The 26,419-nt window shown below is 48.1% G+C and overlaps 1 non-coding gene and 2 pseudogenes across 1 annotated transcript; 1 reads left to right on the top strand and 2 right to left on the bottom strand.

Moving 5' to 3' along the window:
- Positions 1–1,431: 1,431 nt before the first annotated feature.
- On the bottom strand, positions 1,432–4,793 carry LOC113890287 (annotated as a pseudogene).
- A 2,636-nt stretch (positions 4,794–7,429) lies between these two features.
- LOC113890379 lies at positions 7,430–16,239 on the top strand (annotated as a pseudogene).
- LOC113890556 lies at positions 13,736–13,842 on the bottom strand. The gene has a single exon (XR_003510521.1). It is a non-coding gene; the product is annotated as a U6 spliceosomal RNA (small nuclear RNA).
- Positions 16,240–26,419: the final 10,180 nt, after the last annotated feature.

Consider the following 26,419-nt stretch of genomic DNA (forward strand, 5'->3'; position numbering starts at 1 on the left):
ACCTTCCCTCTATGCTTCTACCATGGCTGATTCACATTCTGTCTCTAATTGCACTTTCCAGTTGTTCGGTCTCTGAGTCGTGTTCAACTCTTTGCCACCCCGTGGACTGCAGCACACCAGACTTCCCTGTCCTTCACTGATCCTGGAGTTTGCTCAAACTCATGTTCACTGAGTGGGTGATGCCATCCAACCATCTCCTCCTCTGTCGTCCCCTTCTCCTCCTGCCCTCAATCTTTCCCAGCATCAGGGTCTTTCCCAATGAGTCAGCTCTTTGCATCAGGGGGCAAAAGTACTGAAGTTTCAGCTTCAACATCAGTCCTTCCAATGAATATTCAGGGTTGATTTCTTTAGAATTGACTGGTTGGATCTCCTTGCTGTCCAAGGGACTCTCAAGAGTCTTTTCCAGGACTAAAGAATCGAAAACATCGATTCTTCAGTGCTAAGCCTTATTTATGGTCTAGCTTTCACATCCATACATGACTACTGGAAAAACCATAGCTTTGACTATATGGACTTTAGTCAGCAAAGTGATGTCTCTGCTTTTTAATATGCTATCTAGGTTGGTCATAGCTTTTCTTCTAAGGAGCAAGGGTCTTTTAATTTCATGGCTGCAGTCACCATCTGCAGTGATTTTGGAGCCCAAGAAAATAAAGTCTGTCACTGTTTTCATCGTTTCCCCACCTATTTGCCATGAAGTGATGGGACCAGATGCCATGATCTTAGTTTTCTGAATGTTGAGTTTCAAGCAAACTTTTTCACTCTCCTCTTTCACTTTAATCAAGAGGCTCTTCAGCTCCTCTTCAATTTCTGCCATTATTGTGGTGGTCATCTGCATATCTAAGATTATTGATATTTCTACCAGAAATCTTGATTTCAGCTTGTGCTTCATCTAGTCCGGCATTTCGCATGATGCACTCTGCGTATAAGTTAAATAAACAAGGTGACAATATACAGCCTTGATGTACTCTTTTCCAATTTGGAACCAGTTTGATGTTCCATGTCTGGTTCTAACTGTTGCTTCTTTTTTTTTTTTGGTGTAGAACATTTATTTATTTATTCCATGGAACACTCGAAGTTTAGATCAGTGGGAATTTTAATCAAAGAATTGTACATTTTCTTCCTAAATATATCGCTTTGTATTAGGAAATGACATTGTGATCCATTTCACTACAATATTACAAAATATTTACAAGAAAATATTAAAAATAACTCAAACATGAAAGGCAAGATGGGGGTGAAATAAACTGGCTTTTCCAGAAATCTCTACTCCAGTGCCCACAGCACACAATAAGAGAGCCAAAACAAATAACAAAGTTCCCCTTGATCACAAGTTTCCAAGGAACTAGAGTAGGGGAAGAAATCTCATGAAAACGGTGGTATGAAAGGGGATGGGTGTTATTAGCAGCGCTGCTTCAATAACCAATTTATTTTGCGTGAAATATCCTCTCCTTTATATGTAGTAAATTCTGAACAAGGCTAAACTTTAAGATATTCCTTGAAATAAAATTAAAAATGCCCTGACAGTGAAAGCAACTCTTCCACCTAAGCTGAGTAAGAGCCTCTTTCTCCATGAACCACTGATGTGAACAGAAGCCTGATCTAGCATTCAAAGCTGTCACAGCAGCCCTTCCGTCTCTTTCATGAAAGCCTCAAAGACGTCGTCCTTAGTCTGCACCGACACGGGAACAGATGGGCCAGATTTGGGTGCTGTTTTGGCAAGAGGCACAGCAGAATCATCCTCCGACTTTCTCTGAGGAGCAGCAGCAATCCCTTTATTCTCCTGACGCACCCGTAGTGCGGTTGGCATGAATCGTGTGATCTCTGCCTTGGGGTGAGTGATCTGTGGCTTGGCACTGATGGCTGCTGTGGCTTTCTTCTTGATGGTGGCTGCGCTTGTGTCATCTGCCTTGGGTAACTGGATCAAGTCGAGCGGAGCACTTAGAACCCCCGGGTTGGGTAAGGGAGCTGGTGGGAAGAGCTCTGGTGGGGCAAGTCCAAGAGGAGGCACCAGAGGTGGGCGCATCATGCCAGGACGGGGTGGAGGGATACCTGGAGGTGCAGTGGGAGGTAGCTGTTGTGGGGGTCCCCGAGGAGGAGGGCCAGGAGGCAGACCTGGGGGCGGACTTGCAGGTAAAAGGCGGGGCAGAGGCCCTCGGAGTCCTGGCATTCCAGGCGGTCTCAGGAACGGAGGAGCTCCTGGAGGTGGTCCAGGTGGCTGTAAAGGTGGAGCAGGTGGCAGTCCAAGCGGAGGTGGTCCTGGCATGGGGGGTGCTTGTATCTGAGATGGAGGAACAGACTATGGAGGGGCTTGCTGCTGGGAAGCTGCAGACGTGCCATGAGAGAGAGATTCCTCCTTATGCTGTTTCTGTGATTGCTTTTCTGCTTTGGAATCATCTGAATCTTCATCATCATCCTCTGAAAATTCCTCAACTTCTCGTCCCTCCTCAGGGATTTCCTGACCTGCCATTAGAAGCATCATGGCTTGGAGAGGAGTCAGCTCCTTCATGTTCTTCTTCTTCTTCCTAGATTTTCCAGGCATATCTGCAAATCGTACACTCAGACCTGATTTTTTCTTCATTGTTGTCTCTCTCAGTGTCATCACGGTGCACAAGTTCATCCCCTTCACTTTCTCCATCTGATGTGTCACTGTCGCTGTCATCAGTACTGTCGTCATGCTCATCCTGGCCCATGTCTTCAGGATAGCCACCATCTTCACTGGTGCAGGAAACATCATCGTCATGACCCCGCTGAGCACGTTCAGGACTATATAACCTGTCTTCATCTCGCCTACGAGTCGGAAGATCTAGGGCAAAGCCCACTTTGCGGCCATACATTTATAAGACTTGAGGAGGAGGTGGGCCTGGGGGAGGACCTGAAGGTTTCCTGCCAGGGGGCAAACGTGGAACACCATGTCCAAGAAGAGGAAGTATAGAAACTGCCTGAGTTGGAGGTCCATAGGTTGAGGTCTTCTTAAGGATGGAGGGTGGCTGGGCCCCAGGAAGTGGAATGTCCTGGATCAAGATGTTGGAAGGAGCATGCGGCATATCTGGCAGAGGAATACTCTCCACTTCCACATGCTGGGCATTCTTGACAGCATCAAAATATTGGCTAAGCTGAGCCCTCTTCTGTTCATATTCTACTTCTAGCTTTCTCAATTCTTTGTAAAAATCTGGATTCTCTTTCTGATAGAGTCATAGAATACATTCAAATGTTTCATGTAGCTTTTTACGCTTGTCTTTCAGCACTTTCTCATTTAACTGTGGCTGCTGCACTGGGTTAAACTCCATTTCATCCAATTTTTCCATGTCCTGGATGCCGAGGTCCAGCCCCGGCTGATCCAGGGTATTCGAAGGGGAGACGGCGTCGGTGACTATTTATTTATTTATTCATCAAAGATATAAAGAATTATAGAATGAGGATAGCTCAGTAGGAAAATTCAGTGGAGAAAAGAAGCTGAGTAGCTTGGTTTACACGGAAAATCAATATAACCCGTGACACCAGGTTAGCTCTGACCATGGAGGCTGCAGGTGCCCTCTCGAATAGCGGAAGGTGCCCCACCTTAGACACATTCTCGAGTGGGTCTTAGAAGCCCAGGCAAATAAATGGTCGCAGAGGATATCCGCGCTCCAGATGGAGACTCAGCTGGAAATTGAGGGGAAGAATGACATGGGGAGACCAAGCATTGGTGAGCAAGGCCCGTAGCTTTATTTTTAACAGGGGCTTTTATACCCTAAGTTACACATAGAGGATAATAGGGGATGCAAAGTCAGCAGTCTTTGATCCTTATCAAAAACCAGGGTTTCTTTCCTGCAAATTTATCGTATACAAATGGTTTAGGTGATTTACATCACCTTCTGGCCAGAAGACCTACTAACATTTTATGACTCTTGACAAGGACTTATCAACAAAGACTTATTTTCTCTAAGAGTAATTATTTTAAGGTTTGGCGCCATCTTCCGAAGATAAAATTGCATTCCTATAGGGCGGATGTGTAATGGGTTTACAACAAAGGAAAGAATTTATTACCTTAAGGGTCTAAAGTTACTAACACCAAGGCCACTACTTATTTTTTCTACATACCAACTATTAATTAATACATATTCAAGGATACAATTCAGGGGATGTGAAAACTTGGCAGCAAGCATTGGCTTATCAATGAAATCTTTTACTAGTTTTATTCTGACAGTTTCTAACTCTCTGAGAGGCTCTAAGCTATTTGAATATCTTAAGCTTCCCATGCCTCTAGAGGCTGGGAGACTATAAACAATCGTATGCATAGCTGTAGGAGTCCAGGTAAACTTGTCAGGCGAGTTAGAGAGCCATCTGAGGGGTTTGGATTTAAACACTCCTAATTGCCCAGGAACTTTATGAATTGGAGCTGTAAGTTAACTCTTTGACAGAGAGAGCGAGATGGTGGTGGGGGACAGCCCCCAGTAAAGTCAGAGGTGAGAGCACAAAGCAATAAAGTAGGCAGACTCTGGTTTTTTGGGGGTAGATGCTCGAGAATATCCAGGGGGACTCCTGAGGCTCGATCCCGCCTTTATGTATGCCGAGCCTCCTTCCTCATGACCTTTGTCACGAGTGGAGTGTCTCTCGCCGGCTCCCGGCACCCGGATAATTGGTTTGGGATCCTTCATCTTTAAAACTGCAGCTCGTACCATCATGCGCTGTTTTTTGTTCTTCTTTAATTCTCTTTTCTGAGCTTCTTTTCTGGCTTGGTCTGTAGGGTTCATAAATTTTCCACTTTTGGTGGATGATGTGGATCTCCGCCCCAAGTTGACAAGTTGTTTGATTTACTTGCTTGTTTAAAAAATAAAGCCTAAAACACTCACGCTTCTGCTGGGCTCCTGCTGGGCTCCTGGGGCTGGGAGAAGTGGGGAGGGGATGATTCTCGGCCCGTTTGACTTCGTAGGGGCCTTCACCTCTGCTTTTCGGTCAACCACCCAACTACCTCCATCTTGAAAGCTCCTAACTGTTGCTTCTTGACCTGCATACAGGTTTCTCAGAAGGCAGGTAAGGTGGTCTGGTATTCCCATGTCTTTAAGAATTTTCCACAGTTTGTTATGATCCACACAGTCAAAGGCTTTAGTGTAGTCAATAAAGCAGATATTTTTCTGGAATTCCCTTGCTGGGAATGGTCCAACGGATGTTGGGAATTTGATCTCTGGTTCCTCTGCCTTTTCTAAATCCAGCTTGTACATCTGAAACCTTTTGGTTCACATACTGTTGAAGCCTAGCTTGGAGGATTTTGAGCATTACTTTGCTAGCATGTGAAATGAGTACAGTTGTGTGGTAGTTTGAACATTCTTTGGCATTGCCCTTCTTTGGGATTGGAATGAAAACTGACCTTTTCCAGTCCTGTGGCCACTGCTGAGTTTTCTAAATTTGTGGCATGTTGAGTGCAGCACTTTTGGGGCATCATCCTTTAGGATTTGAAGTAGCTCAGCTGGAATTCCATCACCTCCACTAGCTTTGTTTGTAGTGATGCTTCCTAAGGCCCACTTGACTTCACACTCCTAGATGTCTGGCTCTAGGTGAGGGACCACACCATCGTGTTTGTTTGGATCATTAAGACCTTTTTTGTATAGTTCATCTGTGTATTTTTGCCACCTTTTCTTAATAATTTCTGCTTCTGTTAGATTCATATCATTTCTGTCCTTTTTTGGGCCCATCTTTGCATGAAATGTTCCCTTGGTATCTCTAATTTTCTTGAAGAGATCTCTAGTCTTTCCCATTCGATTGTTTTCCTCTATTTCTTTGCATTGCTCACTTAAGAAGGCTTTCTCTCTCCTTGCTATTCTTTGAAACTCTGCATATAGATGGGTGTATCTTTCCTTTCCTCTTTGCCTTTCACTCCTCTATCTCAGCTATTACTCAGCACTTCTCAGTAAATGTGGGCCTTTGCACAGGACACTTCTTCCCACCCATGTCTCCAGCCACCGTCATGGCTGGCATTCTGGCTGACAGCCAGGCCAGGAGCACATCAGTCCATGCCCCTCAGCCCCTGGTTCCGGGTAGAACCTGAGCAGCTCTGGTCCCCAAGCCCCTGCCTCCGTGGGGGATAATGTTCTATATGATGGTCTACACTGCAGGTCCTTGCCTCACTGTGTAGGGCCGTGCCTAAGGTCCTGTCCATAGTCTGGCTCCATGGCCAGCCTGTGTCCACCTTCACAGCTTCATGGATGCTCTCTGGTGTACACACCCACTCACCCACCTGCCACCCACCTTGCTCCTAGCTAAACTCAGGAGGTTTGTGTTTTCTCTGACAATGTCCACTTGAAATATGTATTTGACTTTTAAGGCCTTCAAAGTGATCTTCAAAAGATCACAGACACACATGGGGGAAACACAATGATGACATTTAGCTACTAAATCAAAGTGCAAAGGGAAGGGGGTTTTAGGAAAATTGTCTATCATCCATCTCTCACTCATCATGCACCATCTGCCATCTAACAATCTATTCACCAACTCACCTGCCTACCCACCTCCGCTCCTGACCAGACACCTCTATACACCCACCGGCTCTAATAACTGTGCCAGAGGCTTCTGGATAATTCTGCTCTGATGCTTTCTGCAGCCGGTTATACCCCCACCCCACCCCTGCCCCAACCTCTCCTTGACTTGACATGCTTGAGGGTGTTGGTAGTCCAGGTGTCCAAAGTGCAGGGGAGATGGATGTTGTCCAGAGTCTCCCCTACCCTCTGGGATGGTGGTGCCACCCTAGCTGGAGGCCTTGAGGCACCTCAGGGAGCCTGGCCCCTCTGCAGACAAGCTTCTGTGATGCATCAGATCCGCTTCCCTTGGGTCAGTCTCACATTCTTTCCTGGGTGTGCAGTTCCTATGGGAAACCGAGCTGAGGGTGAGAGCTCAGCCTCCTGGAAACCCTGGGACAGGAGGTCCAGGCTGAGGCCTGCGCTCAGACACCAGGGTCCCCCAACCATGGAGCCTGCCATGGACAGAGTCCACACCGGTCACCTGCCCTCACCCACAGCAGACTCAGTCAGGAGGCAGCGGCCGACGGTCCTGGCGAGGGAGGGCCGAGGCACAGCCAGACCTAGCCGGGTCTGTTCCTCACCTGCAGGAGAGGCCCATCTGCCTCCCAGGTGGCTCCTGGCATTGCCCAGTATGCTTAGACAGAGCCAGAAGATATGTTCTCAGTTGGAACAGGCTCTATTATTTATGAAGTTCTATTTTATATTTGAAAATCAAAACCTTGGAAAGAAAGCATCCAACAGGGTCTCAGGGTAAACAAGCAGGCCCTCTGATGCCACGCTGTGGGGCCTCAGCTGTGTGGCCAGGGTGAGGCCCCTGGGAGGCAGCAGAGGCCTCGGGAGGTCGGAGAGCCTGCGCTGACATCTGGGTGAGCCTCCCAGGGTCTGTGTTAAAACTAAACACTCCAAGTTAACTTTTGGAGCTCATAGCACCCCTCATGGGTAAGGACTTCTGCATTTAATTTAGAAAAATTTACTCCTAGTCCTAAATACTACATCAATTTTCTTTACAAAACGGAAGAAAGCACCTGTGGAGACTGGAGCCAAGTCTGCCGGCCTCCATGTGAGTGTAGCTCTGAGATAACCAACCAGTGTGTCTACAGTGGGGCAGGCTTATCTCCACGGGGGCAGGTGTGTCTACACTAGGTCAGACGCGACTATAGGAGGGCAGGCGTGTCTACATTGGGGCAAGCGCGTCTCCACGAGGGTAGGCAGGTCTCCACAGGGCCAGGTCCTTCCCTTATTTGCTATACATTTTTTCCCAGGAGTTCTGTGTTTGGGGAAAGTTTAAAGCTACATCTTCCAGACAAATGAGAGCCAGGCGAGGTTGGATGCAGCTCCCGGGATGTTGGAAAGCTCCCAGGCCCCGCAGGACCAGCTGAGCTGAGCCGCGCCACAGCGCTGATGGTGGTGCTGCGCTCAGGAGGGAGGTCGCAGTGTGTCCACTGCCAGAAAACCCAGGGCTCCAGGACCACTCTGGCCGCCGTGACCACCCTTGGCACCAAGGAGCCCTGAGCAGGCAGGCGGCAGACAGAGCCACCTGCGGGGGTGTGGCCTTTGGGAAGGAGGTCGACGTCCTCAGGGAGGGGGCTGGCCCTCCGCCGCAGGTCGCCCCGCAGACCCGCAGACTGAGGGTGGAGCGCGAGGAACCAAGGTTCCTGGGGCACCGTGAGCCCCTCCTGCCCTTGGCGCACCCGGTGAGGGGCGCGGAGTGGAGCTGGGGGCACACAAGGGGCCGCGGGGCCCCGCCCCAACCAGGGTCTAATCCCACCTCCACTCCCACCCCTACCCCACCCCCTCACCCACCGGCACAATTCAGATGCCCATTCTGTGTCTAAACTCTGAACCTGCTCCTTCTTCCATCCCTCCTCCCACCTCCCTCAGGCCACCTCCCAAAGACGCCGCGGTCCCTTGAGGGTGGGGTGAGTGGGCCCCCCACGGGCCGCAGCCACGAGGAGGCATTTGGCCTCAGCCGGGAGCCCCTCCAGGTCACACGGAGACCTTCGTGCTTCATCCAGCACGGCGTTTCTCCTGATGTACTCTGCATATAAGTTAAATAAGCAGGGTGACAATATACAGCCTTAACGTACTCTTTTTCCTATTTGGAACCAGTCTGTTGTTCCATGTCCACTTTTAACTGATGCTTCCTGACCTGCATACAGATTTCTCAAGAGGCAGGTCAGGTGGTCTGGTAGTTTCATCTCTTTCAGAATTTTCCACAGTTTATTGTGATCCACACAGTCAAAGGTGTTGACGTAGTCAATAAAGCAGAAATAGATGTTTTTTTTTGAACTCTCTTGCTTTTTCTATGATCCAGCGGATGTTGGCAATTTGATCTCTGGTTCCTCTGCCTTTTCTAAAACCAGCTTGAATATCTGGAAGTTCATGGTTCACATATTGTTGAAGCCTGGCTTGGAGAATTTTGAGCATTACTTTACTAGCATGTGAGATGAGTGCAATTCTGTGGTAGTTTGAGCATTCTTTGGTATTGCCTTTCTTTGGGGTTGGAATGAAAACTGATCTTTTCCAGTCCTGTGGCCACTGCTGAGTTTTCCAAATTTGCTGACATATTGAGTGCTGGACTTTTACAGTATCATCTTTTAGGATTTGAAATAGCTTTGTAGGACTGGCTGAAGAAGCACAAGCCCTATTTGCTACATAAAAACCAGTATAGACCTAAACATATAAAGATTAAAAAGTGAGGAGGGAAAGATTTCCCCACACAATGAAAATCAAAAGAGGTGGAGTGGCAAATTGTTACATTAAATTTAAAATAACAAAAGATGCTGAAAGTTAAATGACATTTCAGTTGAAGAAGAAAATTCTTAACATATGCACTCAAAAGCATATACCTACAGAGACAGAAAGGAGAAACTGGAGTAACTCAAAAAGAAACACCTACACCAATAAAGATCAAAACAGAAAAACCCTTCACACAAACTGGGATGTAAATTGTGTCTTCAGTACATTGCATCCAAATGGGAATAATTATTAGGTGCATACTTTGCCAGAAGTCAATTTGGGGGTCATTTAGTAAATTTAATAAAATTGTGTATCAAGATCTTTTTGACCAACATGTGAGCAAAGGTATCAAGTATAGAAAAGAAGCACCAAAAACAATGATGAAGATTACTGGAAAAAAAAAGGGGAATAAAGAAATTCATACATGATAGACAGACTAAAGGAAAACTAAAAGCCCCTAACAACAGATAAAGCAATCTCAATAACCAGAAAAAAGCTCAGAGCAAAGAAAGAAATGAAAAGGATTTAAAGTTAAAGGTAATAAAAAATAAAGACAATAATGAAGAAAGTAAATAAACAAAACTATAGTTGAAGATTACAGAAACAGTAAGATCACAATGAATAAGGACTATTTTGACATAAATGACAACTTCAGGAGAAAAGGATATGAGTTTAATAAGTTCAACCTCAAAGAATGAAAGACATTCAGAAACTGTTAACAAAAATTACCAAGCTCTGAGACCCACAACTGTGGTGAAACTCTCCTGAAAGAAAAAGGGTGGTCTTCACAGGTGAATTCTTTAGGTCACTTTGAAAGCTTTTAGACTGCATGGGTAGAAACATCTCCTAAAACAAGGCACAATCTGTCCTGGCCAGTGGCCAAAAATTTAGAATATTACAGGCAATACACGGATGAAAATAGATCAAATTCAACAAGAATATAGAACAAAGCCACAAATACACATACTCATCAAGTCTTAAGAGAGGCCACAGATCCTTCAAACAATCTCAACACCCTTTCTGGAGTCAACTACAGCAAGAACCAGAAGAATGAATGCAGGTTGGAAAAGGAAACAGTGGGACAAGAAAGCCTTGAGATGACATCAGATTTATGTTTAAGTTAATGAAGCAAAATGTCCCGGGATAGAAATACAGCAGAAGTTTCTTTTCCAAATTTCCCTTAATGAAGAGAAACAATTAAGAATCAAATCACATTACCAATCATAACAAAATAATACAGCTAGGGACAAAGGAGCTGTGAGGGAGAGAGGAAAATTCCATGTTCCAGGGTGGGAGAATAAAATATTGTGGAAAAGATTATATGTAACCTCAAACAATTGTCATGGGCAATTTTTCACAAGATTTAATCTTCCCCAGTCAAAGAATATGAGTGCTCACTCAAAGACAGCTAAGCAGATTAAAGAATGGATGGAGGCCAGAGGATAGCAGTGGATATTAATGACCATCTTTTAAGTGGTGCTGGGAAAACTGGCCAGTATGTAAAAAAACTGAGCCACGTGCCTACACACAAAATAAAACACAAAATGATTACAAAGGTCCCTGTAAAGACCATAACGTAACTTTAAAAAACTTATTTATGAAACATAAATATAACAAGCAATCTTATTTAATTATTACAGCAAGAACCCTCTGTGATCCTACCTCACAAAATGAAAATAAAAACAAGACCTATAAATTAAAGTTAAAAACTTTGTAAAGATAAACCAGGTTGAAAAAAGACCTCAGAACAGGAGAAGAAGGAACAAAATGAAAACAACAACAACAGCAACTGACAAAGGAGATTACTTCCAAAACTATTTGGAGGCTAAATAACTCAGTAAGAACACACAGCCTAATAAAGATGGGCACAACCAAAACACTCTTCAAGTATATGGATGCTAATAAAATACGAAGAAGCTAAAATAAAGGTCTCCTTTTAGCAAAACTACATGAGACAACGGAAATCATCAGAAATTCACAATAATGTGTGGAGAGTGTGGGGAAAAGGGAGAGTGTTCACTGTGGTGGAATTAAAGAACACTAGAGAAAGGCCATGGATATTCCTCAAAAAACAAAACAAAACAAAAAAAAACTGGAAGTAAATGGCTAACCCACACTGGCATATCATAATGAAACCATAATTGAAACAGGCACGAATCCACAATATACTAGTAAATATACAGGAAGCACTGTTTATTAGCCAAGGAAATAGGAAGGAAAAAGACATTGATGATACTGTGGAACATACAAAAAGGATAAGCTATAAAAGAACTCATCTGGGTCACTTGCAGTGAATGTGGATGAACAATTATGTCACAGGAAGTAAATGAGGAAAGGAAAAGACAACGGGAATCTAGAACATGATAAAGAAACATTTACAGTTAGTACAAGGGAAAATAATAAAAAAAGGCTACATAGAATGGGGCGGAGGGAGACAGGAGGATGGGGAAGAGAAAAATAGCGGGAAAATAATGACTATGTATAAAGAAAAGCCTGGGATGTCTGTGGACTCAAAGTGGGGCCTGCTATAATTAACACCTGGATGGAGCAGGTGGTCGGGTAGAGAGGGACGTGGAGAAAGTATGGATATTTTCTTAGGGCAGAAATACATATCTTCATTAAAATTAAGTTAAACGTGGGACTTGGTGAAATGGAACATTCACAAAAGTCTAATGGGACTAGGAGAAAAGAACTAAACTAAAGTGATGAAGTGAAATGAAAGATACTAGTGCAATTTAAGAAGGCTGAACAAAATGGTAAAACAGAATGCTTGAAACATGGAGTGTGAAGTTGTACATAAACAAATGGTGAACTTAAAATGCAAAAACAAACATAACAACTAGAAAGAGACCCCACACAACAGGAAGAAGGCTGAACCAACAGGAAGGAAAATATTGTAACTTTTGGACTAGGTGATCTGTACGAGAATTTTGGAAGATGAATGTATAAGCCTACTTAAGTTATCTTAAAAAGACAAACAACAAAAACAAAAAAAGAAAATAATATATAAGCATGATAAAAACAACAGAGTAAAAGGGAAAAAACAAAAAAAAAGTAAAAAAAAAAGGCGGGTTGGGGGTGGGGGCGAGGAAGACAGGGACAGAGAAAAAGAGCTGAAGAAATGAATCCAAAGTTGCAGGAAGCCTATGCCTTTCTATTTTTTTTTTTTTTTTTGCCCATTTACACAGAAAGTTTTAATAAATATAATGAATTAAAACATTTGACAAGCTATCTTTAACAGGTTAGGATATGATATAAATTTTTCCTTTTATAAATTTGGTAGCTATTTTTCTTCTACTCACTAAGATCAGGAATTCACGTTAAGTAAAAATGCAGGTGAAAAGCACATTGCTATGACTGTATTTCAAGTCAAGATATTACAGTTGAATTTATACTATAAATCTATTCACTTCAGTCACTCAGTCGTGTCCAACTCTTTGCAACCCCATGGACTGCAGTACGTCAGGCTTCCCTGTCCATCACCAACTCCCAGAGCCTACTCAAACTCATGTCCATCGAGTCAGTGATGCCATCCAACTATCTCATCCTCTGTCGTCCCTTTCTCCTCCCACCTTCAATCTTTCCCAGCATCAAGGTTTTTCCAATGAGTTGATTCTTTGCATCAGGTGGCCAGAGTTGAGTTTCAGCTTCGGTATCAGTCCTTCCAATGAATATTCAGGACTGATTTCCTTTAGGATTGACTGGTTGGATCTCCTTGCAGTCCAACGGACTCTCAAGAATCTTCTCCAACACCACAGTTCTAAAGCATCCATTCTTCAGTGCTCAGCTTTCTTTATAGTCCAACTCTCACATCCATACATGACTAGTGGAAAAACCATAGCTTTGACTAGACGGACCTTTGTTGGCAGAGTGATGTCTCTGCTTTTTTTTTCTTATTCCAACCATTTTTTATTCATAACTAAGTTTGGAAAACAAAGCTATAGGATCTCTTGTATCTATTTGGATATATGTATATCTCAGTGTGTGTCTTTGTTTTTTTATTTTATTTTTAAACTTTACATAATTGTATTAGTTTTGCCAAATATCAAAATGAATCCGCCACAGGTATACATGTGTTCCCCATCCCGAACCCTCCTCCCTCCTCCCTCCCCATACCATCCCTCTGGGCCGTCCTAGTGCACCAGCCCCAAGCATCCAGCATCGTGCATCGAACCTGGACTGGCAACTCGTTTCCTACATGATATTTTACATGTTTCATTGCCATTCTCCCAAATCTTCCCACCCTCTCCCTCTCCCACAGAGTCCATAAGACTGTTCTATACATCAGTGTCTCTTTTGCTGTCTCGTACACCGGGTTATTGTTACCCTCTTTCTAAATTCCATATATATGCGTTAGTATACTGTATTTATGTTTTTCCTTCTGGCTTACTTCACTCTGTATAATAGGCTCCAGTTTCATCCACCTCATTAGAACTGATTCAAATGTATTCTTTTTAATGGCTGAGTAATACTCCATTGTGTATATGTACCACAGCTTTCTTAAAAATATGGAACGCTTCACGAATTTGCGTGTCCTCCTTGCGCAGGGGCCATGCTAATCTTCTCTGTATCTTTCCAATTTTAGTATATGTGCTGCTGAAGCGAGCACGCCTATGCCTTTCTAAATGAGCTTGTTTTGGGCCTTGATCAACGGCCCTGAAGGGAGAAAAGCATATGTGCCTCTCTGCCGGCATCATTCGGTGCTAGGACCCTGATCGCTAGAAGAGTGTCCAGTGAGAACGCATAGAAATTGGGGAGGACCTCACTGGAGAGCAATGTTGAGGCAAGGGTTTATTGTTGTCTGGGGAGGGGTTGTCCTCAGGCAGGGGTCTGGAGTGGGGAGACCCCTAAAGCGGAGCGGATAGGTGGGCAGACATATGTTTTCACAAGTGTGTTAAGATGTGAATGGTGAGCCCACGGAACTGCTCTCCAGCCCACATTTGTGTGCTAAACTTGGAAGCCCAGCAGTGAATCTCTAGCGTGCAAGGCTGGAAGGCCCAATGCCCCCAAATCATTTGCATCCTGAGCCCTTTGCTCCAGGGGGCCAGGTTGGAAGTGCGTGTGTGTGTGTGTGTGTGTGTGGGAGGGGGGCTCCTCAAGGGAAATTCCCCTAGCAAAGTGTGGGCTGTTGGATGGCGGGAGTGGGAGTGGGCAGGCCCTCAGCCGCCTCAGCCAATGAGGAGCTTGCACGTGCGGGGGCGGGGCTGTGGGAAAGCCCCCAGAGGCCCGAGGGGGCGGGGCCCAGGCCCATATTTTGGAGCCGGATGTCTGAGGGAAGGAAGTGTCCACGTGCAGCTGCAGGTAGGAGATGGAAAGCCTCGTGGGCCTTGTGTGCAGAGCCCCGGGGGTTACTTCTGAGCACGTGGGAGGTGTGTGTCCGTCTCCCTTTGACGTCTTCCCCGGAGGGCAAGGTTGTGGGCCCAGCGCCGCTGGTGCGGATGCCCTTCGGTGACCCTCTGTCACTGAGGGGCCGTCGCTGGCGCTTGGGCGACCCCAGCGCGGTGACTTGGCTCCTGGGTCAGCAGGGCTGGCGCCTGGCCAGAAAGTCGCCCTGAGTTGTTAGGGGCCGTTGGGGGGGTCGGGGCTGGGCTTCAGAATCTGGGGAATACCTGCTACGTGAATGCGGCGCTGCAGTGTCTGAGCCACACGCCGCCCCTGGCCAGCTGGATGGTGTCCCAGCAGCACGCCACCCTCTGTCCGGCCCGCAGCGCCTGCACGCTCTGTGCCATGCGAGCTCACGTGACCCGAGCCCTCCTTCACGCGGGAGAGGTGATCCGGCCCCGCAAGGACCTGCTGGCGGGCTTCCACAGACACCAGCAGGAAGATGCCCACGAGTTTCTGATGTTCACTCTGAATGCCATGCAGCAAGGGTGCTTGAGTGCATCCCAGCCGTCGGGCCATGCCTCCGAGGACACCACCGTCATCCGTCAGATCTTCGGCGGGACCTGGAGGTCTCAGATCCAGTGTCTCCGCTGCCTCGGTGTCTCGGACACGTTCGACCCTTATCTGGACATCAGCCTGGATATCACGGCGGCTCAGAGTGTGGAGCAAGCTCTGAGAGAGCTGGTGAAGCCCGAGAAGCTGGACGCGGACAATGCCTATGACTGTGGCGTCTGTCTCCGGAAGGTGCCTGCCACCAAGAGGTTGACTTTGCACAGCACCTCCCAGGTCCTGGTGCTGGTGCTGAAGCGGTTCACACCGGTGAGCGGGGCCAAAAGGGCTCAGGAGGTGCGCTATCCCCAGTGCTTGGACCTGCAGCCCTACACGTCTGAGCGGAAGGCAGGGCCACTGGGCTACGTGCTCTATGCCGTGCTGGTGCACTCCGGGTGGAGCTGCGAGCGAGGACACTACTTCTGTTACGTCCGAGCGGGCAACGGCCAATGGTATAAGATGGACGATGCCAAGGTGACCGCCTGTGACGAGACCGCTGCCCTGAGCCAGAGCGCCTACGTCCTGTTCTACGCCCGGGAGGGTGCGTGGGAAGGGGGCGCTGGGGGAGGGGCAGCGGCCCCCGTCGGGGCTGACCCCACAGACCCGGGGCAGCCTGCAGCAGACGCCAGCGGCAGAGCTCCTGGGTCGGAGGAGTCCCCGGGGGACACAGAGGTCGAAGGGATGAGCTTCGAGCAGTGGCGACGCCTGCAAGAACACAGCCGACCGAAGCCGGCCTTGGAGCTGCGGAAGGTCCAGTCTGCCCTGCCTGCCGGCGCAGTCGTGATTCACCAGTCCAAACACGGAGGAGGGAGAAACCGCACGCCGCCCCAACAGGAGCACGAGCGGCTCGACCGTCCCAGCACGGACACCCCGCCTCCGGGGCCGAAGAACGTCGGCAACGGCCCTTGTGCCAGCGGGAGGGCCAGAGCCACCAAGGGGAAGAACAAGAAGCCGCGGCCGTCTCTGGGGCTGTGGCGGTAGGTCGGCTCTGACGCACATGCGTGCAGACGCCCAGGCACACGCTGTGTGCGGCACGCCCTGTGTGACGCACCAAGAGTTCCGACGAGGAGCGAGTTCCGACGAGGAGCGAGTTCCGACGAGGAGCGAGTTCCGACGAGGAGCGAGTTCCGACGAGGAGCGAGTTCCGACGAGGAGCGAGTTCCGACGAGGAGCGAGTTCCGACGAGGAGCGAGTTCCGACGAGGAGCGAGTTCCGACGAGGAGCGAGTTCCGACGAGGAGCGAGTTCCTCTCGGCCGTGTGCGTGATGCAGCCTCCTGGGAAAAAGCGGGGCCTGGAGTGTGCCCGGGGTCTCGGCGTTCACTTGGGACGGGCTCGTGCCTGAGCGGCTGAGCTCTCGAGGGCTGGCTCTGCTGGGAAGTCGCTGGAGAGGATGGGGTGATGGGGTGCATGAGCGGGCCTGGGCACGGTCCGAGGGCCTCCCACTTCTGCGAGGGTGGGAGAGTCCTCTCGGGATGGGACTTTGGGTGTGGGTTTGCCTTTCGTTCCCCGTCTCCGTTCCCTGGCCGCACCGCTGGCCTCGGGTGAGTGACGCGGCCTGGAGACGCCTCACAGAGCGCTCACAGCCAGCCGAGCAAGGAGAAGATCTCGGGAGCCCTTCGGGGGGCAGGGAAGAGCGGGTGCAGGTCCATGAACCGTCTCCTTCCGGCCGGTCAGGCTCTCGAAAATGCCCCAGACGTCGAGAGGCGTCCGGGGAGAAGACGGGCAAGCAGCCTTTATGGGTGTCTGTCCTCGGGAGGCCTCGTGCTACTTGGCGGAGGGTCCGGCAGGAATGAGGCGGGGATGCGCGCGTCCCCGGCACGACGCTCGTCCGCAAAGATCCCTGGGGCTCCATGTCCGGTGCAAGGAGTACGCTGGAGAAGCTCCAAGTGCCAAACAGGAGAAGCGATCCACAAGGCCATGAGCACCGCCACCAGCACCACCAGCACCAACACGAAGGCCAAGGGGAGAAAGGCAACCCAACCAGTCCCAAAGAAACTTCTCCACCAGCATCGCACCGGTGCCTGAGTGGAGATATGTCGCGCCACGTTCATTTCTGAAAGCAAAGGTCCTCCCCGCACTGAGGAAAGACCCGAGCCTACCCTAGATTGTGATAGCAAGACAACTGGACTTCCGACTCTGCCCGTCCTGTCTGGCAGTCTCATCCAGCTGGGCCCCGGGCAAACGCCTCTGGACGCGAGGAGATGCGGCCGGCCTCCAAAGTGCCTGGGGCGGTGGGGAAGCTGTCCTCCCCTAGCTGCTTTCTCGACTGCCTCATGGGCCCGCGACCCGCTGGAGGGGCACCTGAGGCCCCTTATCGACCACCTCTTGCGTTTTCTTTCTTTGGCTTGGCTGATGGCTTCAAACCCCAAACCCTCATCAAACTTTGGCAGACCGGGAATTTGCGATGTAACATCTCCGACCTCGAGGGCCAACTCTGGCTCCTGAGTGCGCTAGTCGGCGTGGCAAGGAACAGAGAACGTTCCGATGGCTTGTTTCCCCCGCATGGCTACCTACGCCGCACCATGCCCTCCGCACGTAGAGAGGACAAAGAATGATGAGCAGTATCTTCCCCCGAGAACACGAACAAGCGTGCCCTGCACGAGGAAGCGGAGCCACCCACAGTCCGCCCTCATCATCACCACCCATCTTCCTGCGCCCCATCGTCTCAAATGGACTTACTGTTGCCCCATCCACACCCTCTGAAGAAGGAGGAGGAGGAGGAGGAGGAGGAGGAGGAGAATGTCGATTGGGGTGGCGTGACACAGGGAATGGGAAGGTGGCCTTATGCTGGGCGAAATCCGTGCAAAAGAGAGAAAAATACTGGCTAATCTCTCTTCTCCGTGCCATGGGAAGGAGGTAAGAGGACAGCAAGGGTGTGAGCACTTGGATCATAAAGCACAAAGCGGTAGGCTCCTAGGATGGGATGGGGGAGCGGGAGGTGGGAGGGGTGCAATAGGCTAAGGAAGAAAACGGGGTCAGGGCCCTTCTTTCCTAGTAAGGATCAACGGAATCAACACTCCAGCTATGGTAAACCTGTGGACGGTCAAACCCCCATAGTCCTGGAAGGCAAGCATAATGTCCAGGACGGGAGAGCAAACAAACACACATGTCACACACCGAGAAGGAAAGCAACAGTCATCCTCCTCCAGGAGGGAAATTCTTTCATTTCATTTCAGTTCAGTAGGTAACTCGTATTCCTCTTTTTGCAACCCCATGTACTGCAGCTTGCCAGGCTTCCATATCCAATATGTAGTCTCAGAATTTAGTGTGTCTAATATCCTTTGTGTTGGTGGTACCATCCTGCCATCTCATCCTGTGTTGTCTCCTTCTTTTCCTGCCTTCAATTTTTCTCAACATCAGGGTCTTTTCAAATGAGTCAGTTCTTTTCATCAGATGTCCAACTTAGTGGAGTTTCACCTTCAGTATCAGTGCTTCCAGTGAACATCCAGCCCTGATTTCCTTTATGAAGGACTGGCTTGATCTCTTTGCAGCCAGGGTACTCTCAATAGTCTTCTCCAACAACACAGTTCACAAGCATCAGTTCCTAGGCACTCAGCTTTCTTTATAGTCCATTTCTCTCTTTCATACATGCCTATTGGGCAAACCATAGCCTTAACTAAAAGTACCTTTGTTGGCAAAGTATTGTGTCTGCTTTTTCATATGCTGAGTTGGTTAGTTATACCTTTTATTCCAGGGAGCAAGCATCTTTTAAATTCATGGCTACCGTCACCATCTGCAATGATTTTGAAGCCCCAAAATAATATAAGCTGAGTTCTCCGCCACAGCAGCAGAGAGACTTTGAGGCAGAAACGCCCACATAAGCCATTTCTAGCTCACAGACTGTGAGGAGTTTAATAGGCAAAGTTTATTAGTGCAATCTTGGAGTAATGCTGCCAGAGAGGAACAGAAAGCACAGTCTACCAGGAACCAGGAACTGACCCCCCACCCACCACCATCTCCTTCCAGCCTCCCTCCAGAGGCAACGCTAACATTCTGAGCCTCACCTGGGCAGCTCACTTCTGCCTTCATGTTTCTGTGTAAGGGCTGCCTGCTCTCAGACGTGCTTCTCCTAGAATTGTGCAGGCCCAGCTCCTTCCTTCATCCTGGTCACCGCAGCAAGGCCTTTTAGACCCTCTTGACCAGTGACTCCAAGCCCTCCCTCACAACGCCCTTTTTTATTTTCAGTAGAGCACTTGTTCTTTTCCTTCCCTTGTCTGGCTTCCATACTTTTCTCTTTCTTCACTCCAAACCGAGAGCTCCTTGAAAGGACGGGCCGCTGGTCATTTTCAGCACTGTTCTCTGTACCACTGACTCACCTGGCATAGAGTGAGTACTCACAGCCTGGGGCTGAGTAAATAAACGTGAAGATCCTGGGGCTCCCCTTCCTCTTCTGTCCAGGTCGGTCTCTTGAGATGATCACTCTTACTAGGAAGCGCGTGCTGTTTCTGAGGCGGGAGCATGGCCAGAATGACCTCCGCCATCCTTTTTCTCTCTCCAGTTGCTCCTGCAAAGCTCAGCCAGCAACCCCGACTGGGTGCCTCCTGGTGGCCCGCGCTAGCATTGCAGGACTAACCCGAACCTTCTTTCAGGTCTTCAAGGCGGAGGCTCTCCAGAGTTCCAGAAGTGAAAGTGTACTTCAGGCAGGCTGTGGAAAGACCCAGGAATCTCCTTCTCATTTTTCATTTCCTCTCCTCTCTTTGGTGTTTAGTTCGTTCATGTTGCATCCTCGGCTCAGACAGAGCAATAATTTCCTCCTACTTTCAAATTAGAACCTCTGGAATCCGGTTAGGGCTGGTCTTCTTTCTGGAACCCTGACTCTGGGTCCACAACTGAGCCCTCTCCTGCTCACCACAAGCCCTTGTTCCTTCAGCTCCTCTCTCCTCTGAGGGACCTCTGTGAGTGGAAAGCATTTTTCCAAGCTCTCAGACACAGGGGTCAATGGTGGAGAACCAAGGTCGACAGATTTCCCAAGCATACTGAGTGAACGCTTGGGGGGTCCAACAGCAAGCACACAATGTTCAGGAAAGGAAAGCAAGTCCCTCTGTCCTGTAGCACCGTCTATACTGGGGAATGGGGTGTGTGCTCAGCCTGGTTTTAACAGCCCAGAAAAGTGGACTGTGGGGCTGAGACCGCGTTCACTGGAGAACACTGAGGAGAGGGCCCACACCCAGGCAGAACTCAGGGAACGTGGAGAATCCCCCTCACGCTTTGGACTTCTGAATGCAGTGCCCGTTGCCAGGAGCGGGGTGTGGAGGCCCCTGCTCCACGGCGGAGCTGCCTCCAGCCCTTCCTGCTCTCCCAGCCCTGACACTGTGTTCTCCTCCTTTACCATCTCACATCGTCCCCACTATGGACCCTATTTCTGTTTGTGCCTGCTTGTGTGAGCATGAAAATGCAGAGAGAATAATGGCCCAAATGGGGCCAGGTTGGTAGAGTTCACCAGGAACTTAGGGTCTCACTTCCAAACCAAGCATGATGGATAGGACTGCGAACTGGCTTAGGGAGCTGGGGTCCTCACTTTCCTACTGGCTTCTGCTCACATACTGTGTTCCAGACAAGTCTGCCTCTTTCTAGGCTTTAGTTTCAAATTATACCAGGAGGGCTTGGATAAAAAGCGGCATAAGTGCATGCACAGGCAAACGTGTTCTCTGACTCCAGCAACAATAGATGGGTTGTTAGCATGGGTGGTCTCAGGAGGCCTGTGCTCCTGATGTGGGCAGAGGCAGGCGAGCTTGTAGCAGGAGTGGCCAGGACACCGGTCCTATCCCAGGACCAGCCAGAGGGCATGTGCAGGGAAGGGACAGTGGGCGCACCCGTGCCTGCCTCCCTGCACAGTCACCGACACTGGACCAAGGGCTCCGCTCAGAAGGTGAGTTCTTTCTGATGCCCCACCTGCAGCTTCTAAAAGGCCCGCATTGTCTGGAGCCCTAAGGACAGATAATTCACATGGAAGCGGTTCCCAGCAAGTAAATGCAGTGTGGAAGGGATATTTTTCATGAATACACTCAGGCTATGAAAAGACACCCCGTGATGTGCCATACATTTCCTCTTTACAATGGAGTGAAATAAGCCCAAGGAACATGCCTGCATTTGAAAGCACATGTTGACGATGGAAAATCCACAAATTAAAGGTTGCTGAGTCCCAGAATCTCTGACTGGAGGAAAATCAACAAGAAGAATCACTTGCTATTTGAAAGTGATTTTATTTTATTTGTATTGAGCTGTTAATGAAGAGAGCTTGCCAGGTGGCGCTAATGGTATCAACTGAGAGTGTTAGCAGCCTCGGTAGGACGGTCAGAGGTCCCAAAGCAGCAGGAACAAATGAACTGCAAGTGGCAGACTCCTTTCCGTTCTCTGTTGAGGACACCTGGTTCGTCTGAACTTAACTTTTCTCAAACCTTGAGCTAACCAATGCGTTTTTCTTATGGAAATGTTTGGCGGCTGTGACCGGCGCACTAAGCGCGGCTGTGAGGAGCTACCCCGCGTCCGAGGTCAGGGGCAGAAGCCGGGAGGCCCCCATGCCCGAAGGGCGGCGGCCAAGAGGAATTACCCCACGTCCGAGGTCAGGAGCAGCGGCCAGGAGGAGCTACCCCATATCCGAGGTCAGGGGCAGCGGCCGGGAGGAGCTACCCCACGCCCCCACGCCCAAGGCCAGGGGCAGCGGCCGGGAGGAGCAACCCCACGTCCAAGGAGCCGTGGCTGCGCGGGCGCAGGAGGGCCTAGAGGAGCTATCCCACGTTGAAGGTCAGGAAGGGCGGCGGTGAGGAGATACCCCTCGTCCAAGGTAAGGAGCAGCGGCTGCGCTTGACTGGAGCAGCGGTGAAGAGATACCCCACGCCCAAGGTAAGAGAAACCCAAGTAAGACGATAGGTGTTGCAAGAGGACATCAGAGGGCAGACACACTGAAACCATACTCACAGAAAACTAGTCAATCTAATCACACTAGGACCACAGCCTTGTCTAACTCAATGAAACTAAGCCACGCCCGTGGGGCAACCCAAGATGGGCGGGTCATGGTGGAGAGATCTGACAGAATGTGGTCCACTGGAGAAGGGAATGGCAAACCACTGCAGTATTCTTGCCTTGAGAACCCCATGAACAGTATGAAAAGGCAAAATGATAGGATACTGAAAGAGAAACTCCCCAGGTCAGTAGGTGCCCAATATGCTACTGGAGATGAGTGGAGAAATAACTCCAGAAAGAATGAAGGGATGAAGCCAAAGCAAAAAGAATACACAGCTGTGGATGTGACTGGTGATAGAAGCAAGGTCCGATGCTGTAAAGAGCAATACTGCATAGGAACCTGGAATGTCAGGTCCATGAATCAAGGCAAATTGTAAGTGGTCAAACAAGAGATGGCAAGAGTGAGTGTTGACATTCTAGGAATCAGCGAACTAAAATGGACTGGAATGGGTGAATTTAACTCAGATGACCATTATATTTACTACTGAGGGCAGGAATCCCTCAGAAGAAATGGAGTAGCCATCATGATCAACAAAAGAGTCTGAAATGCAGTACTTGGATGTAATCTCAAAAATGAGAGAATGATCTCTGTTCATTTCCAAGGCAAACCATTCAGTATCACAGTAATCCAAGTCTATGCCCCAACCAGTAACGCTGAAGAAGCTGAAGTTGAATGGTTTTATGAAGACCTACAAGACCTTTTAGAACTAACACCCAAAAAAGATGTCCTTTCATTATAGGGGACTGGAATGCAAAAGTAGGAAGTCAAGAAACACCTGGAGTAACAGGCAAATTTGGCCTTGGAATACGGAATGAAGCAGGGCAAGGGCTAATAGAATTTTGCCAAGAAAATGCACTGGTCATAACAAACACCCTCTTCCAACAACACAAGAGAAGACTCTATACATGGACATCACCAGATGGTCAACACCGAAATCAGATTGATTATATTCTTTGCAGCCAAAGATGGAGAAGCTCTATACAGTCAGCAAAAACAAGATCAGGAGCTGACTGTGGCTCAGATCATGAACTCCTTTTTGCGAAGTTCAGACTTAAATTGAAGAAAGTAGGGAAAACCACTAGACCATTCAGGCATGACCTAAATCAAATCCCTTATGATTATACAGTGGAAGTGAGAAATAGATTTAAGGGCCTAGATCTGATAGACAGAGTGCCTGATGAACTATGGAATGAGGTTCATGACATTGTACAGGAGACAGGGATCAAGACCATCCCCATGGAAAAGAAATGCAAAAAAGCAAAATGGCTGTCTGGGGAGGCCTTACAAATAGCTGTGAAAAGAAGAGAAGTGAAAAGCAAAGGAGAAAAGGAAAGATATAAGCATCTGAATGCAGAGTTCCAAAGAATAGCAAGAAGAGATAAGAAAGCCTTCTTCAGCGATCAATGCAAAGAAATAGAGGAAAACAACAGAATGGGAAAGACTAAAGATCTCTTCAAGAAAATTAGAGATACCATCCAACCATCTCATCCTCTGTCATCCCCTCCTGCCCTCAATCTTTCCGAGCATCAGGGTCTTTTCAAATGATTCAGCTCTTCCCATCAGGTGGCTAAAGTATTGGAGTTTCAGCTTCAGCATCAGTCCTTCCAATGGATATTCAGGACTGATTTCCTTTAGGATGGACTGGTCGGATCTCCTTGCAGTCCAAGGGACTCTCAAGAGTCTTCTCTCTCAGGACTATGTGCCTGGTAGCCATGGGGATAAGATGCCTTTGGCCGAACTGGCCTCCCAGACTGACAAACATGAGATTCCATACCAAGATTTCCCATTGCCAAAAGGCTTGTAATAATCCCCTATATAGTCAGTCACCTTTGTAAGCTTTATGGCACCCATTGGTGTAGGCTACCATGTCTAACCAGCTGACTCTTCTGATTATGATTCATGGCTGTAACCTGACTGTATCTCCCTTTAACACTTTCCAGGCTAGGTTTAAGGAATTTGGGGATGAGTACACTTAAGGTATATAAGGTTTTCACAAAAGTCAGTTGGGGTCCTTGGCTAAGAGGAGACTCTGCCTTGGGCCTGCCGGTATAATAAACTTCACTCCACTATCTGCATGCCAAAGCCTTGGACTGTGTGAATCACAATAAACTGTGGAAAATTCTGAAGGAGATGGGAATTCCAGACCACCTGCCCTGCCCTTGAGAAACCTGTATGCAGGTCAGGAATCAACAGTTAGAACTGGACATGGAGCAACAGACTGGTTCCAAATAGGAAAAGGAGTACGTCAAGGCTGTATATTGTCACCCTGCTTATTTAACTTATATGCAGAGTACATCATGAGAAACGCTGGGCTGAAGGAAGCACAGGCTGGAATCAAGATTGCTGGGAGAAATATCAATAACCTCAGATATGCAGATGACACCACCCTTATGGCACAAAGTGATGAAGAACTAAAGAGCCTCTTGATGAAAGTGCAAGAGGAGAGTAGAAAAGTTGGCTTAAAGCTCAACATTCAGAAAACTAAGATCATGGCATCCTGTCCCATCACTTCATGGGAAATAGATGGGGAAACAGTGAAAACAGTGTCAGACTTTATTTTTTGGGCTCCAAAATCACTACAGATGGTGATTGCAGCCATGAAATTAAAAGATGCTTACTCCTTGGAAGGAAAGTTATGACTAACCTAGACAGCATTATTAAAAAGCAGAAACATTACTTTATCAACAAAGATCCATCTAGTCAAGGCTATGGTTTTTCCAGTATTCATGCATGGAGGTGAGAGTTAGACTATAAAGAAAGCTGAGAGCTGAAGAATTGATGCTTTTGAAATGTGGTGTTGGAGAAGGCTCTTGAGAGTCCCTTGGACTGCAAGGAGATCCAATCAGTCCATCCTAAAGGAGATCAGTCCTGGGTGCTCATTGGAAGGACTGATGTTGACGCTGAAACTCCAGTACTTCGGCCACCTGATGCGAAGAGGTGAGTCATTTGAAAAGACCCTGATGCTGGGAAAGATTGAGGGCAGGACGAAAAGGGGACGACAGAGGATGAGATGGTTGGATGGCATCACTGACTCAATGGACATGGGTTTGGGTAGACTCGGGAGTTGGTTATGGACAGGGAGGCCTGATGTGCTGTGGTTCATGGGGTCACAAAGAGTCAGACACGACTGAGCGACTGAACTGAACTGAGTATCTGCATTGTCCTTCTGAGTGAGTTTGTTTCCCAGAACGCATGGCTACAACAGATTTGCTAAATGAGGGAAAAGCACAGTTTGATTCCCTACCTGATAAGCTCCAAGCTATGCCGGCTGTATCCCATTGCTTCAGATAGCTATTGATTCCTTGGAATTAACTCTGGACTCCTATTCTGAAATGGCGAAAAGTCCATAGATTTTCCATTTCCATCTTCTGTTTCAGTTATTTGTGATTGTGATCAAGGCTGGATAGTAGTTTAGAAAATTTTATCCCAAGCAGAGCAGCTGTCCTCTGTGTCTAATGGGTTAAACATCCAGTGGAGAATCTGATGGTGGATATTGGGGGCTCTTTCTAGGAATTGAAATGGATATGGTCACTGTGGCACAGAATATAGGCATTCCCTACCACCCCCCGCCCCAGAAGACCTAAAAGCCAGATGACACTCTTATTCTTCTAGCATGGCTCCAAGGAGTCGGGCACACCCTAGGCATGACAGCAGGCATGGCTGGATCAGAGCATCACAAGTGCCATCTGCAGATAGGCCGAGCACTGAGATTTTCCATGACTTAGCATTCATAGGAAAAAAATACGACACTGAAAACCCCCTCAGGTCGGTGGGAGTCCAGTGTGCTACTGGAGAAGAGTGGAGAAATAGCTCCAGAAAGAATGAAGAGGCTGCGCCAGAGTGGAACCGGCGCCCAGTTGTGGAGGTGTCCCGTGGTGAAAGTAAAGTCGGATGCTGTAAAGAACGATATTGCTTAGGAACCTGTAATGTTAGGCCCATGAATCAAGGTACATTGGAAGTGGTCAAACAGGAGATGGCAAGAGTGAACATCGACATTTTAATCAGTGAACTAAAATGGATGGGAATGGACGAATTTAATTCAGATGACCATTATATTTATTACCATGGGCAAGAATCCCTTAGAAGAAATGGAGTAGTCCTCAAAGTCAACAAAAGAGTCTGAATGCAGTACTTGGGTGCAATCTCAAAAATGACGGAAAGATCTCGGTTCATTTCCAAGGCAAACCATTCAGCATCAAAATAATTCAAGTCTATGCTCCAACCACTAATGCCAGACAAGAACAAGACCTTCTAGAATTAACACACACACACACACAAAACGTTCTTTTC

This window comes from Bos indicus x Bos taurus, chromosome 3 (genome assembly GCF_003369695.1).
Source record: "Bos indicus x Bos taurus breed Angus x Brahman F1 hybrid chromosome 3, Bos_hybrid_MaternalHap_v2.0, whole genome shotgun sequence".
NCBI lineage: Eukaryota > Metazoa > Chordata > Mammalia > Artiodactyla > Bovidae > Bos > Bos indicus x Bos taurus.